This window comes from Tenrec ecaudatus, chromosome X (genome assembly GCF_050624435.1).
Source record: "Tenrec ecaudatus isolate mTenEca1 chromosome X, mTenEca1.hap1, whole genome shotgun sequence".
Taxonomy (NCBI): domain Eukaryota; kingdom Metazoa; phylum Chordata; class Mammalia; order Afrosoricida; family Tenrecidae; genus Tenrec; species Tenrec ecaudatus.
Window position 1 is genome coordinate 32,365,225 of NC_134548.1, and position 15,847 is coordinate 32,381,071.

Below are 15,847 nucleotides of genomic sequence, written 5' to 3' on the forward strand. Positions count from 1 at the left end.
ATATATTAATCATGTTAACTATGGTTAAAGTTAGAATAATATGTATTAATTTTAAATCATTTTTGGGGGCTCATACAAGTCTTATCACAATCAATGTATCCATCCATTGTGTCAAGCACATTTGTACATTTATTGACCTCATTATTCTCAAAATATTTGCTTTCTACTTGAGCCCTTGATATCAACTCCTCATTTTTCTCACTCCCATCCTGCTCCCCCTCCCTAATAAGCCCTTGATAATTCATAAATTTCTATTATTTTGTCATATCTTATACTGTCCGATGTCTCCCCTCACCCCCTTTAGGGGGTTAATATGTAGATCCTTGCCATCGGTTTCCCCTTTGTACCCCACCTTCAGTCCACCCTCCTGGTATCGCCACTCTCACCACTGGTGCTGAAGGGATCATCTGTCCTAGATTCTCTGTTTCCAGTTCCTATCTGTACCAGTGTGCATCCCCTGGTCTAGCCAGATTTGTAAGGTAGAATTTGGATCATGATAGTGGGGGGTGGGGCGAGGAAGCATTTAAGAACTAGAGGAAAGTTGTATGTTTGATTGTTGCCACCCTGCACCCTGACTAGCTTTTCTCCTCCCAGAGAATATTCTGTAAGGGGGTGTCCAGTTGCCTACAGATGGGCTTTCGGTTTCTACTCTGCACTCCCCCTCATTTACAATGATATAAGTTTTTTTTTATCTTTGATGCCTGATACCTGTTTCCTTCAATACTACGTGGCCACACAAGCTAGTGTGCTTCTTCCATGTGGGCTTTGTTGCTTCAGAGCTAGATGACTGCTTGTTTACCTGCAAGCCTTTAAAGACCCCAGATGCTGTATCTTTTGATAGCTGGCATCATCAGATATCTTCACCACATTTGCTTATGCACATATTTGCCTTCAACGATTCTGTCAGGAAGGTGTGCATCATGGAATGCCAATTTAATAGAACAAATTGTTCTTGCATTGAGTAAGTACTTGAGTGGAAGTCCAATGTCCATTTTCCGCCTTAATAGTAAACCTATAAATATATGTACGTAGATCCATTTCCCCATCATCCTATATAAATATATTTACATATGTACATGCCTGTATTTAGACCTCTATAAAAATATTTTTCCTCCTAGTTCTTTCCTCTATTTTCTTTTGCTTTCCTCTTGTCCCAGTGTCATGCTCAGCCTTCATTTGGGTTTCAGTAATTTCTCTGGATTACATTACCCTTGCTGAATCCATACCAGGCGTCTCATTCCCTCCTTGCCACTAATATTGTATCACCTGTTGTTCCCTTGTCCCTGAGTTGGTCAACACCACCACTTTTCCCCATCTCCCCTTCTCCCACATCCCATGGAACCATCAGTCCCATTGTTTTATCCTCCAGACAGTTCATCCAGCCTATCTTATCTAGATAGACCTGCAGAGATAACAAAACAAAAGGAAACACAACAGGGATAACACAAAAACAAGGCATAGCAAGACAAAGCAACAAAAGAACACAATGATGACAATACCTAAGAAAACCAATGACCAAGAAAAATTTATATATATTTATATATATATATATTAGAAAGAGAGAAAAAAGAAAACCCTATAAATAGATCAAGGTCTGTTTTTTTACCTCTAGGTATGTACTCTAGTTGAGTCCAGTGGGGTACCATGCTCTGGCCCCAAAGTCTATCCTTTGCATTTCCTCGGGACCTCCCTGCTCTGCTCCCCCCTCTGCTCTGCCACATGCCCTTATTGTTTTGCCTTGGTGTGGTGGGGTCAGAGAGCATCAATCCTGACACTGAATCTCCAGCAAATAACTATTAAATTTTAATTTAAAAACTATATATCCTGTTAATCCTCTCTATCAATAAAGATATAATTTAAATGAATATTCTCTCTCTTTGAACATGAAATTGTAATTCCCAATAACCTTATCTTGTATCGTGCTAGGGTAGAAAATATTTTGAAATCTATTCATTTGAACAGCTGTACAACCAAGACCCTGATAATATTAGGTGGTGATGAGAGAAAAATATAAACAAAGTACAAATTATCTTCTAGATATGAGTTTCCTTTTTGGGAAGTTGTTTATATTCGTTTGATAGACAAGTAAAGGTCAGCTAAGCGACTTTGGGTCCCAGATGCCCTATGAATCAAAAGAAACTCGTTCACCTAACACAGCCCTAAGACCATTCAGATGTACATGGTGCAACACTCTGAAGTTCTGTCAGTGATAGCTAGGCATTTCCGTGCCTGTGCGTTACATATAAATATCACAAGATACATACCCAATAATCTAAAAGAAGTACACTTATATCCTGGTGTGAAAACCTAAAATGGGAAAACAAATGGGTGCATCAGCAAATGTGGCGAAGAAAGCTGATAGTGCCCAGCTATCAAAAGATACAGCATCTGGGGTCTTAAAGGGTTGAAGGTAAACAAGCGGCCATCTAACTCAGAAGCAACAAAGCCCACGTGGAAGAAGCACACCAGCATGTACAATCACAAGGTGTCTAAGGGATCAGTTATCAGGTATCATCAGAACAAAAAATCTTACCCTAGTGAATGAGGGGGGAGGAGTGCAGAGTGGAGACACTGGACATCCCCTTACAGAGGGTCTTGGGGAGGAGATGAGCCAGTCAGGGTGCGATGTAGAATGATGAAACATACAACTTTCCTCTAGTTCCAAAATGCTTCCTTCTCCTCCACTATCATGATCCCAATTCTACCTGACAAATCTGGCTAGACCAGAGGATGTACACTGATACATATAGGAACTGGAAACACAGGGAATCCAGGGAGGATGATCCCTTCAGGACCAGGTGTGTGAATGGCGATACTGGGAGGGTTGAGGGAGGGTGGGTTGGAAAGGGGGAACCAATTACTGGGATCTACATGTGATCTCCTTCCTGGGGGATGGACAACAGAAAAGTGGGTGAAGGGAGCTGTCGGACAGGGCAAGCTATGACAAAATAATGATTTGTAAATTATCATATTTTCATGAGGGAGGGGTGAGGGAGGAGGGTGGGGAAAATGAGGAGCTGATGCCAGGGGCTTAGGTGGAGAGCAAATGTTTTGAGAATGATGAGGGCAATGAATGTACTTTACACAATTGATGTATGTATGGATTGTGATAAGAGCTGTATGAGCACCTAATAAAATGATTTATAAAAAAGAAAACCTAAAATGGAATAACTTGACCCCAAATGACTACCCCAAATGTATATATATTCATAGTACCGAACGATACACATTTAATAGGATCATTGTGAACTATACTTTCAATAAAGTGAATTTAATTAGTTTTTAAATCCAGATTTTGTTTAATTTACAGCAGTCAATTTCAATGTCGAACCTAGAGAATGCTATCCTGGGGAAGGCATTTGACTTGTTTGTCTAAAGGAAGAACTTAGACTTCTAAAACAGAGCAGAGTAACAGAGTAACAGGATGGGTAACAGGTCTTGAAGTTACAGAATCATGAAATTGTAGGGCCAGCCTTTCCATAGAGATGATTATCTGCTTATAATATCGACCTTAAATATAGCTTCCAGTTAGGTTATTGATAGGAGCAGAATAGCACTCAATTTAAAGCTCTACTTTATGATGAAAGCCAGCCTACTGAGCTTGACTCGAGAAAGATGAGCAAGCTTTGTATACTGGATGAGTGGGTGGCTATTACCATGCTGTTAGGAAAATTGAGGTGCTTGACATGAGTCAGTGCCCAGATAAAGACCTTTCTAGTTTCACAGGGAGGTAGGCTGTGAGGTTAACTTCAGATGTAGTTGGGCATTTTTCTCCAAAAGAGTTCAAGATCTGCTCAAGGGTCACTGAGACTCCCCAAGGAAATATCTCAAGATGATGGCTCTCCATCACCAAAATGTATATAACATATCAATATATCATGTGTTTCTTGTAACTCGTGATAGCTAAAGTACTTAATATAGAAAATACTGACCAAGAAATAAACATAACCACTGTATAAGAGCCCTAGGTGAATTCCTCTACATATCTCAACTGTTATTTTCCAAATCCATACTCTCTTGAATCCTCACTTTAGTAAAGCCAAGAATCTTTGTACCTATTATAAATGTAAGAAATCACAAACATGCCCTTGCTTAGAAAGGACCCACCTTAGTTGAAATGACAACATTCCAGAATCTCTTCTTTTTGTGTTCACTTCTTCAAAGCGTATTATCTAAGACTACTCGCCTCCTCTAGTCAATGATCTTGGCCTCTCCTTTTGAGGGCAGGGCTTTCTTGCTGTAGCAGTTGGATCCCAGGCAAAATATGTACGAACATGTTTTAAGCTGACTCCAGAATCTACCATTTTACATGAAAGCTCTTTGAAAATCTTCTAAAATTAGAGAAGATTCAAGGGTAGGCCCAAACTACAGGTCTCACATGCATTATACTTTATTTTTTGAGAGAGGGCAGGATCATTTTAGGATGAAAGCTGTGGTCAGTGGTGTGTAGACCAATTCAGAGAAATGTGTCTTACATTTCATGGGTATGCATTTTGATAAATAGCAGGAAGGATACATCTTGTTAACTAGGAGGAAAACAGTTCCTTACTAATATGCCATTTTTAGCATAGGCATTAAGACTGGCACAATCAGGGCACACAAAAAATGGTAGCGGGGCTACCATGGCTATTTTGATTGGGTACAGCTTTGCCTTCTACTCAGCCAGCTACGGCAATTACCTTCAAATGAAACAATCCTGTCTTCTGAAGTTAGTATTTGATGAACCAAATTTAAAGACTCACTTATATATTAGGCTTGTTTTTATGGAAGTACAGTTTTACTTTTGTAAATAATTCTGGACTGCTATTGACTTTCAAGGGCCGATAATATAATATTTAAATCTAAAAATAATTCCTTTGACATCTGTGGGCTATTGTGCAGTTATTGTTTCTTGAGAACTTTAGAAGAGCTACTATAATAGGAGGGAGATTTAAAATGGAACAAGGAATTCAGAATTTATGTAATAACAGAACAGGAGACAGTAAAATGACAAGGAAATTACTAAAAATATAGCATATTTTCCATGTGAAAATATATGTCTAGATCAATTTGAAAATAATGATAGCTTAGAATCCTCTCTCCTTCAATAAGAGAGATTCCCCACCCTCTGGCTTGAAATATATTTCACCTTTCTCAGAATTACTTCTTACACCAGAACTGCAATTAAACAATTCTTTTAATCTTTTGCTTTTCAAAAATAATGGCAATTTAACTTGAGAATTAAGTTGCATTTAATTTCCAGTTTAGCATTTTAATCTTTGGAAATAGCCTAGCCACTGGCAAGGTGCAGTTGAAAACTTTAATGACAGCAAACCAAAGAGGGGAAACCTGTCAGCTTTGAAATATAAACCGGCAGCCTGGCTTCCAGCAAAGCTTTTCCATTATGCTCTTTCTCTTGTTCTTCTTCCCCTCCAGCTTTCTTCCACTCTTAGAGCACTAAAATGCTAATAATTCTATTTACACAGACATACTTCACATCATTTCTATGAAACCAAATAAAATGTCTTAAGACCAGGTCTCATCATAGAATCGGCTCGTTAACACAAGCTTTGGTTTGAAATATAATGTTATATGCACAGTGCATTGTACATGCACTGTACACGCATTCAAGTGGATTCTGTCTCATCATGACCCCATGGGGCAGAGAGTAGAGTTGTTCTCTAGAGTTTCTTAAGTTGTAATTGTTTATGTGAGCAGAACGTTTTATCTATCTCAAAGTGGCTAGTGGACTTGAACTATAGACCTTGAGGCTAGCAGCCCAATGCATAAATAAGTCACGGGGATGGGGGTGGGGTGAGGGTTTAGCTGTCACTAGTCAGTTCTGACTCATGGTGACCCAATATAAAACAAAAGTAAATACTCTCAGATCTTGGGCCATTAAGATCTACATAAATGAATCCTTAACTATCTATAAAAAAGACACTATTTTTGTTCTGCCACTCCAGGCTGAAAGTATAAAATGATTATTTAAAATGCATGATTCAGTTATTATCACAATTGATAATGTATGATCGACCAAAAGAGCATACATTTATTATGAAATGTGATAAATAACATACATACAAATAACATAATATTGAAAGTGTATCTTTTGATTAAACAGATGTGGGTTTAACAATTTATGTATCTAGAGAAGAAAATAAATTATTTCCTACTACAGGTAAAATTTCAGTGTCAATTCAATTTCTAGGTTTCATTTTTATGGATGTAAGTGCTGACAACACTTATTCAAAAAAGTGACTAGAAGGGAAGGGGGCAGGATGAAGGTTATGATGGTAACGCGGCTTAATTCTGTAAGCTCTTTCACTGTCACATGCCAACAGGGAATGACGATCCATCATTAAAACTTCTTTTTAATGATCTCTCTGCCGACAAGTCCTCGGAGCCTCTCTTCAGGTTTAATAGAAAGGCAACAGGCAACAACCCTTTTCCCTGTGAAGAGCTCGATTGCCCAGTCATTAAAGAAGCCCATGCTCCCGTCTATGAGTGCCTTTAAAGACGTACCCTAGAGAGAGTGTAGGTGTATGAAAGGTAAACCTTTTTTCATTAAAGAAATGGCAGAGAAAGGGTAAGCAGTTTGAAGATTTGACTATAAGCGTTTCCTTTTAGGCAACTCCACGTTCCTGAATGTACACAAGAATGTTAAAGATAGAGGGGCAAAAAATGCTTTAAAATGTTCTGGGCTTGCATACCCCTTGAAAAGTCTTCGAGTACTCTTTGGGGTAAGCTGTGCCTCATCATGAGAATAGCCTGTTTCGTAATGTGAGAAGCGTTGCCTATGACCAGAAGTATAAGTTGGCATATCAGAATCACCTGATAAAGGGTGCTTGGGCTTCTTCAGTTGTATCTCACAGCTAAATGTTTATGTGTCAAACCAGGGGCGAACATTGAGGTTCTAGGGAAATGATCTCATAGCTATTTGTGCTTAAATATAGCTTCTAATTCCTTGGTGCCCATCATGCATCCTTTGGATTTCTTTCTTTAACAGCAAACCAAAGTGATTCTAGAAGGCATGTTGGGTCACCATTAACTGTAGCCTCCGGCGGGTTTCTCACATTCCCTAAATCTCAATTCCCCTCAAAGTTGCTCACGCTGGCTGCACCACAAACCCAAACAATTTTAAAGAAGTATTGATCCCTGAGATCCACCTACTTAAATTCAGATTTGATCAATCTGAGCTAAGACTTTGACATTGCTGCTTCTTTAATTAGAGTGCTCTGACGAATTCTAACGGAAAGTGAGATGGAAAGAGCCAAGGATAGAATACTCTTCTGTGAGCACTTTAACAAATGTGTTCAAGGACCTACCATAAGCGGCAACTTTGTGCAAATATTCACACAGTATCACAGCGAAAGTTGAATGATATTTGAAGAAAATAAATGTTATTATTTAAAATTTGCCTTGAAATCTTTTGTTAAAAAATGATGCAAAGCAGAGAAGGCAGGGGCCTGTGTGTTATTACTTACCTCACAGTTGATTTTGACCCCTAAAAACCCCGTGGGAAGAGTAGACCGGCTCTATTGAGCTTTCAAGCTTATGACCTTTCAAAATCAGACCAATAAGCCTAGCTTCCCAAGCACCTCTGGATGGATTCCAATTACTTTTCAGTTAAGTATTTGCACTTAGCCATTTAAGCCCCCAAGTCTCCTAATTTCACCCAAGTGTGGTTTTGTGTGCATCTGCATGACTGAATTTATGGAAGTCTTACAAAAAGTATGCTGTAATAATGTTACATGAGACTTTCATGGAATATGATATACAGAAAATGTATCCCTCCATTTGGAGATTCAGAAGTAACTCCCTATCCCCCATCCTTTGCTGCCTCTCAGAGGCCTTAAGAGTCAGGAATAAATAATTTGCTCTAGTCAAGAGGCATGTCAAAATACCTTTTTTCTTCTTACCAAATAAAACTTGCAAATGGAATGCAAATCAACCACAAATTAGAAAGATCTAAGCAATCGAATTAAAACAAAAAGAAAACCCTTCCTCAAAGTAAATGACATAAATTTAAAAGTTGAAACCTAGGATCCTGCATATTTTTATCTCCCTTTCATTGCCCTTGCCTTCATAATGAATAGACATCTCTTTTAAATGCCTGTGTTTTAAAGGCTTATCCATTCTGCTCTATGCTTGTCACTCTCTCTTAATGTATTTGCCTAGCAGTTACGTCAGGCAAATTAATTTACCATTATATTTTATATACCGGATCTGTTGCACTATGAACTTCTTGATTGATTCTGCCTTTTGTTTGCTTTTAAACTATAAGTAAAGATAAATAATTAACTTTAAACATTTACTACAAATCAATTAGCCAGATGGGCTGCCTAATCTAAATTATTTAATTTTTGTTTTCCTAAATGGGCAATAAAAGCCCTCAGTATATACTCTAGTTTCTTCATTTAATCTGATCATTCTGTTGTGAATTTATTATGGGTAACCAGTTGACACTGAGTCATTTCGGACTCACGGGATCCCTTTTGGGTCAGAGGAGAACTTGTGCTCCACTCAGAGAGTTTCTATGGCTGCATGATCAGAAGTAGCTCCCCAGGCCGTTATGCCATGCTTTTGGTTAGCTGGATTAGCAGTTCAGAGCATTAACTGCTACATACATCACTTAGAGACTCTTCCTAATGAGTGATAGATCTATGGTTTTTGATACGTGAGGGGAGATTTTTCTGAACATTAGGTGGTTGCTTTGTTAAAATTTGACTTCTTTGTATAGGCCATTTGCTGGATAGCACAGAAAAATTCTGATTTGGGATATCTTATAACCCCCCTGCCATCTAGTCAATTCTGATCCTTAAGAACAGAGTCAAATTGCCCCTGTGGGTTTCCACAAGACAAGAATGCCTCATCTGTCCCGCAGAGCAGTTGGTGTGTTTGAACCTGCACTTGAAAACCCAACGAATAAAACCACTATACCACTAGGACTCCTTGAAATCGATACAGCACTTGAAAATGGGTTTGTGAACAATGTACATTTCCTGGGTAGAGCTGTATATGGCTTTCATTCCGTTAAAATTAAGCAAACAAACCCAAAACCAACTTGTGCAATGAACTAATGGTCAGGTCATGATTTACAAAGCCTCAGAAACCCTACATAGGCTCGTTATGACGTAGAATCAACTTCATGGAAGCACATGTGCAGTTTCCTTGCATGAGGAAATTTCATGGAGTTCGTTTTCCCCGTAATATTTCTTATTTTTCAGCAAAGTGATTTCAAAAAAGTGTCTTTGGGGGAGAAAAGAGCTTCAGGCTTTAGCACCAACTGAGCAAAATCAAAAGAAATATCATACAAAACAAAACGAACCTGAAGTATTTTTATGCAACTATGTCAAAAATCAATATTTTAGATACATTGAAGATTATCTCCTTGATCTTCAACTTTCCACTATGTTTCTAAAATAAATCATTTCCCATTTGGCATCTCCTTTACAGAGGGGAACACAACAAATATCAATTTTTGTAAATGACCAGAAGCAGGCATGAGAGTGAAGGAAAAAAAAAAAGATCAGGATACCATTCAGGGTCATTTCATACAGATGTATCATGGGAAAGAATGCCTTTTTCTTTTGCACTTTCTTTCTTATAGTTATTCCTTTAACCTACCTTCAGGAAATTTGAGCAACTTTCTTTGGAAATATTTACACAAGTTTTAAAACGAGTTACATGTGTGTGCAAAAATTATTCTAGAGCATTGTTCTCTGAAGGGCAGTAAATGCATCCAAGTTAAGTTTCTGCTAAGAAAACAGAAATATGAAGCTCAGGGGGTAATTTCATCACAATCTGCTATCAATGAATTAAAAATCCATTTTGCCTAAAATCTCTAAGGAGAAAATAAAACTCGCTTTCTTATAAAAGGCAATTTCAAAATTTTAACGACCAAGACGAATGTAAAAAAATTAAAACCAATATTTTTTTTTCTTCCCTGCTTTCAACAATGCATCATAAAATTCCAGAGAACAAGAGAGATGGATGACATGAACTGGATGCAAAGGCATAATATTGACATCAAAATTTGCCACACACTTTTCTGGTACTATCCAAATAAATGCATAACACTGAAGAGATAACATCTCTTTGACAGATGCAACATAACAAATGGCACTCATCAGAATCCACGGATTTCTGATAGCACTAAAGCAAAATATGATACTTGGTGAAAGAGTCCCTTAAATGAGGAAGTAAACCAAACTCAAGCTTAACGCGTATGTGACTTAAATTTTGTGTGCAGCTATTAATAGTAGACGTTAGTACTTGGTAATATCTTTAAGTAATTGTCTTGTCTCTTATAGAATGTAAAACTTTCCCCTATCCTTTTTGCATATCATTGGTAGGTTTGGGTCAGAAGCAAAACACTGAGCTACTGCACCGCCATGGCTCATTTAACCCAGGCCGGCCACTCTCTGTGAGGTGACTCATGATTTTCTTTTGTACATTGTTTGTGGTTTCTTTTGCCATGTAGAAGCTGTCAATTTCTAGTTAGTTCAATCTGGTAACTTTATGCGGTATGTCTTCTAGGTTTCTTGCTTTACTAAAAACCCCTCTCCCATCACATGTTTACAGTGCTCTACTTTTAATTTCATGTATGTATTTGGTAAACAAATATACAGGCCTTTATTTTTCTCCCATAATAACAATCAGATGTACCACCTTACTTACTAAATAAAATAGGTCATTCACACAAAGATGAAATATCTTTTCTATCTAAAGTAGATGCTTTTATGGACTCAGTTTTGTAGTCCACTTGCCATATTATAGCATTATTTTGATAATAGTTCAAAACTTAAAAACTCACTGTCATCGATTTGATTCTGACTTCTGTTGACCCTACAGGACAGAGTATAACTGCCCCCTGCAGATTTCTGAGACTATAACTCTTTACCAGGGTAGAAAAGTAACTGGTGGTTGTGGACTGTCAAGGCATAACCAACTATGCCACGAGGGCACCTCATAATAGTTCATAGAATACTTAAAATCTGGAAGGACAAGTACCTCCACAGTGTGCTTCTTTTTATAAATAAAGCCCTTGGAAATATACCTACTAGTTTCTTCTCTAAAAAATTTAACTCATATTCTCCCAAATGAATACTGAAACATATGAAGGCACTAACAGCATTCTGATTAGCTTAGATTATGGTTGTATCCAACTTAATTCAGCAACATTAAATTCAAATATATTTTGGAAGTATTTCTATGATTTCACAGAGAATCACTTTACATTTACTCAGCTTTGTTTTGTGTTCTTTGGTATATTTCTGTAGTTTTCATTGTATAGAATCTAGAACTTTCATGCTGATTTTACCCTTTACACATTGCCTTATTACTAAAGTGATTTTTCCTCATTTTTATTTGTATTTTATATTTAAAGGGAGTTCTTGGGTGACATAAATGGTTAAGTGCTCAACTAGTAAACAAAATGTTGGCCGTTGATTGGCACTCATTCAGAAGTACCTAAAACCGAAAAGGCCAGTCTGGTGATCTACTTCCACAGCCCACACGAAGACCCTAGGGAGTGCACCCTACCTTGGCCATACACGGGCTCACCATGAGCCACCATTGACGAGGCAACTGCTTCATGGTTTGTCATATAAAGAAAAGCTCGACCAACTTATACATTCGTATCTTGTAAATTTTGTCTCAACATATACATGCAAACATATATATGAGGATGGGGAAATAGATCTAATTGTCTACATTTATAGGTTTAATATTAAGGTGGCGGAAGGACCTTGGGCCTCTACTCAAGCACTCCCTCAATGCATGAATACTTTCGTTTATTAAATTGGCACTCTATGATGCTCACTCTCCCGACACAACTGCTGAAGTCAAAGTGGGTGAACAAGTAAATGTGGTGAAGAAAGCTGATGGTGCCCGGCTATCAAAAGAGATAGTGACTGGGGTCTTAAAGGCTTGAAGATAAACAAGCGGCCATCTAGCTCAGAAGCAAAAAAGCCCACATGGAAGAAGCACACCAGCCAGTGTGATCACGAGGTGCCAAAGGGACCAGGTATAAGGCATCATGCAAAAAAAAGAATATGTGTGTGTGTGTATATATATATATATATACGTATGTATATATATATACCATATTGAATGAAGGGGAAAGTGCAGAGTGGAGACCCAAGGCCCAAGTGTCGGCCACTGGAGATCCCCTCATAGAGGGGTTTAGGAAAGGAGATGGGTCAGTCAGGGTGCGAGGTAGTACCGATGAAGAGCACAGCTTTCCCTCAGATCCTGGATGCTTCCTCCCCCCAACTACCATGATCCGAATTCTACCTTGCAGGGCTGGATAGGGCAGAGGATGTACACTGGTACATATGAGGGCTGGAGGCACAGGGAATCCAGGGTGGATGATACCTTCAGTACCAAGGGTGTGAGGGGCGATGCTGGGAGAGTGTAGGGTGAGTGGGTTGGAAAGGGGAAACTGATTACAGGGATCCACATGTGACCTCCTCCCTGGGAGATGGACGGCAGAGAAGGGGTGGAAGGGAGACTCCGGATAGAGCAAGATATGACAAAATAACGATGTATAAATTACAAAGGGCACATGAGGGAGCGGGGAGGGAGGGGAAAAAAAGGAGGACCTGATGCAAAGGGCTTAAGTGGAGAGCAAATGCTTTGAGAATGATTGGGGCGGGGAATGTATGGATGTGCTTTATACAATTGATGTATGTATATGTATGGATTGTGATAAGAGTTGTATGAGTCCCTAATAAAATGTAAAAAAAAGAAAAGGGAAAAAAAAGATAATGATTAGGGCAAAGAATGTACAGATGTGCTTTATACAATTGATGTATGTATATGTATGGACTGTGATAAGAGTTGTATGAGCCCCTAATAAAACGTTTAAAACAAAAAAAACAAAAAAAATTTTGTCTCATATTTTCAAGTGGAGTTTCTTGAGCATTATCAGTATATAATCATCCTGTGTATAGAAAATAAATAAAATGTCTCACCATGCATATAATAGGTGTTTCTCTTTTATGGAATTTGTGAGCTGAAACCACCACAGCAAATTAAAAATATAATAAGTTTGATAATGTTCAGGGATGATAAGGAAGTGTGCTTATTAGGGGTTGGCAAACTAAAGCAAACGTTATTGTTTGAAGATTGTTTTAATAAATTTTCTGAAAACATAGTCAGGCATTCATTTATATATGGCTTCATTTACATCACAACAGCAGAACTGAGTAGTTGTAAGAGGGATTCTTTGGTACCTGAGGCCCCATATATCTACTATTTGGCTGAATGCAGACCATAAATTGCATACTCTTTTTCCTTCTCCTTAACTGTACAGCAAGCATGTACTCACATAATATTTATGAAGCGATTACAAAACACTCTCCCTAGTCTTATACTGCAGATGATCAAACTGAGGCATGAAGAAGCCAACTCACTTCATTAAAGTTACTCCATTGAATTTTGAACTAAAAAACCTGAATCTGAGCTCCCTCTTGTATGTTCGAAAAAGTTCCCCTGTAGTCCCATAGCATTATAACACGGAATCGCCTCGTATTCCAAGCATTCCATTGCTTTATCGATGCCAACGTACAGCATCTGTTAGCTTCCTTAGATGCCATCTCCTCAGAAAGATCTCCCTCTAAAGGAGTTCTCACCTCTGCGCTTTACTCCCCAAGAATCATTGGTGATTTCTGGTTTACAAAACTGGGAAAGGGCGAGTACTAATTGAAGCTAGATTGTCCACCAAACACACCCCCATGGAGTTCATTTGAACCCAAGCACCCCTAAGGAGGTTTTCAGAGGCTGTAAATCATTCTGGGAGCAGCTAGCCTCAACTTTCTCCCACCGAGAGGCCAATGAGTTAGAACTGCTTGCTTTGCAGTTAGCAGTCCAACACGTGACAGGCAGTGTCACCAATCTAGACATGATTGTGGATTTTCCTATTTGTCTTCTAGCTAAGCAGCATGTAGAAGGGCAGGGCAGCCGCGGCACAGAAAGAAGAGTACCAATGTTTGAAGAGGTATTTTAGGTCATTCAAAACATCAATTTAGACTTTTTATGTGAAATGTCCTGAGGTGTTAGTGGCCAAAGATCAGCAGAGAAGATTAGCATGCTCTGAAACATTTTTTGTTATAATTGTAAAGATATAAGTAATATAAAGCTGAATTGCCAAATGGCACTTGTTTGCTTGTTTGGTGTTGGTGTTAAGATTTCTAATAGGTTAGCCAAGATCCACTTACTAGCTGATGCTTGTTCTAGGCAAAAATCTTAATTCTACAGAGTTATCTGCCGGTCAGTCTGTCCCTTTTAGCACTTCCGGGACATCTTGAAACGTATAACACTTTTTCTCAGATCTCCTTTAGCCTGGGCTCTCAGTTGTTGGAAGACTGAGACTCCCAGAATCACAGACTCTTAGCATCTGACAGGATTTTAAAGGTCACCTTCCGTAAGCACTCGCTTGAGTCATACATCCCTTTCTAAAAGTCCCAACTTCCCATAATCTTCCCTATACTCAGACACCTTACGTGATTGAAAATGAAATATTTACTGAGGCACCCAATTTCTTGTATTGAATGTTCTGGCAATTAGAGGGCTCTTTCTTTAGTGAATCAAAAGCTTGACTCCCTGTAGCTTCAATACAGAGACTTTGGATTTGTGTTCCTCTTGGGGCTATTCAGAGAAAGATTAAATTCTTTCCTGCACAATAACAGCTCAAAATTTTTTTTATTTCAGCTAACACATTTTCATGCTAAACTTCTTCTGACCCTTCCTTGACTAAATGAAAATACTCTAAAACCTCTCAATCTATGATCAACTTGCATGTTTTCTTGATTTGGTTTAAAATATCTTGTAACATTTGATGAGTGGTTCATTCCATTCTTTTTAATTAATTAATTAAGAGAGTAGGGAAAACTTGAGTGAGAGAAGGGAGTACAGTTCTCTTTGTTTACTTCATCAACACATTATTTATTAAATTCTTTTTGTTTTTTGCAAACGACTATAGTAGTCTTGTGAACACAATTGTGGAGAAATTATAGGTGTCTTTTCAGAGCTTATTATAAGCATGGACCAGAACATTGATATTAAACAGTGATGCTATATCTATGAAGCATAAAGCCTATATTAAGGGTGTCTGATTTTAAAAGGAGTAGTCCTATTCATACTGCCAGGTAAGCATTGCACTGCTAACCACAGATAAGGGGTTCTAATTCACCAGCCTCCCTGTGGGAAAAAGAAGATTTACAGGCTTGGAAAACCTATATAGGGTTGATGTAAGTCTGAATCATCTCAATGGAATTGGGTTTGTTTTGTTTTTGTGCAGAATTTGATTATAAAAATACTTGTAGATCTGGATGAAAACTCTAAGAGAATTTCTTAACATGTATTCAGGGTCTAGGCATCAACAAAGGCACACCCTATGAGAAAGGTAGCTGCCCTGAGATTCATAAGCAAGTTCTTTGGGGTCTTCACTCCTGTCGCCTTCTAATACCACAGGAAGGGAGGAGAGTCAGTTGGAAAGATCTAGATAGGAATAAAACATAAGTCTAGGGATATGGAAGAATATAAATGGCTTGTCAAACAGTCAATATGAAAATAAAAAGGCTAACCGCATCTTTCAATATTGTAAAAATATTCATTGACTCCTCCCCGCAATCTCAACCCGTTACTTTAATTGCCATGATAAACTGCTACATCTGGCAATCTGAGCAAAGTGTACCTACAATTAGAAGACATCCAGCTATCTCTGAATGCATGGAATGTTCTCAAATATAAATTTCATGTAAAATATAAAAGGAGAAATTCAAGAAGGAGAAGAGAGAGAGAAAGAGAAAAAAATACTTAAAGAAAAGAAAACAAATACTTGAAAAATGATGGAAAACAT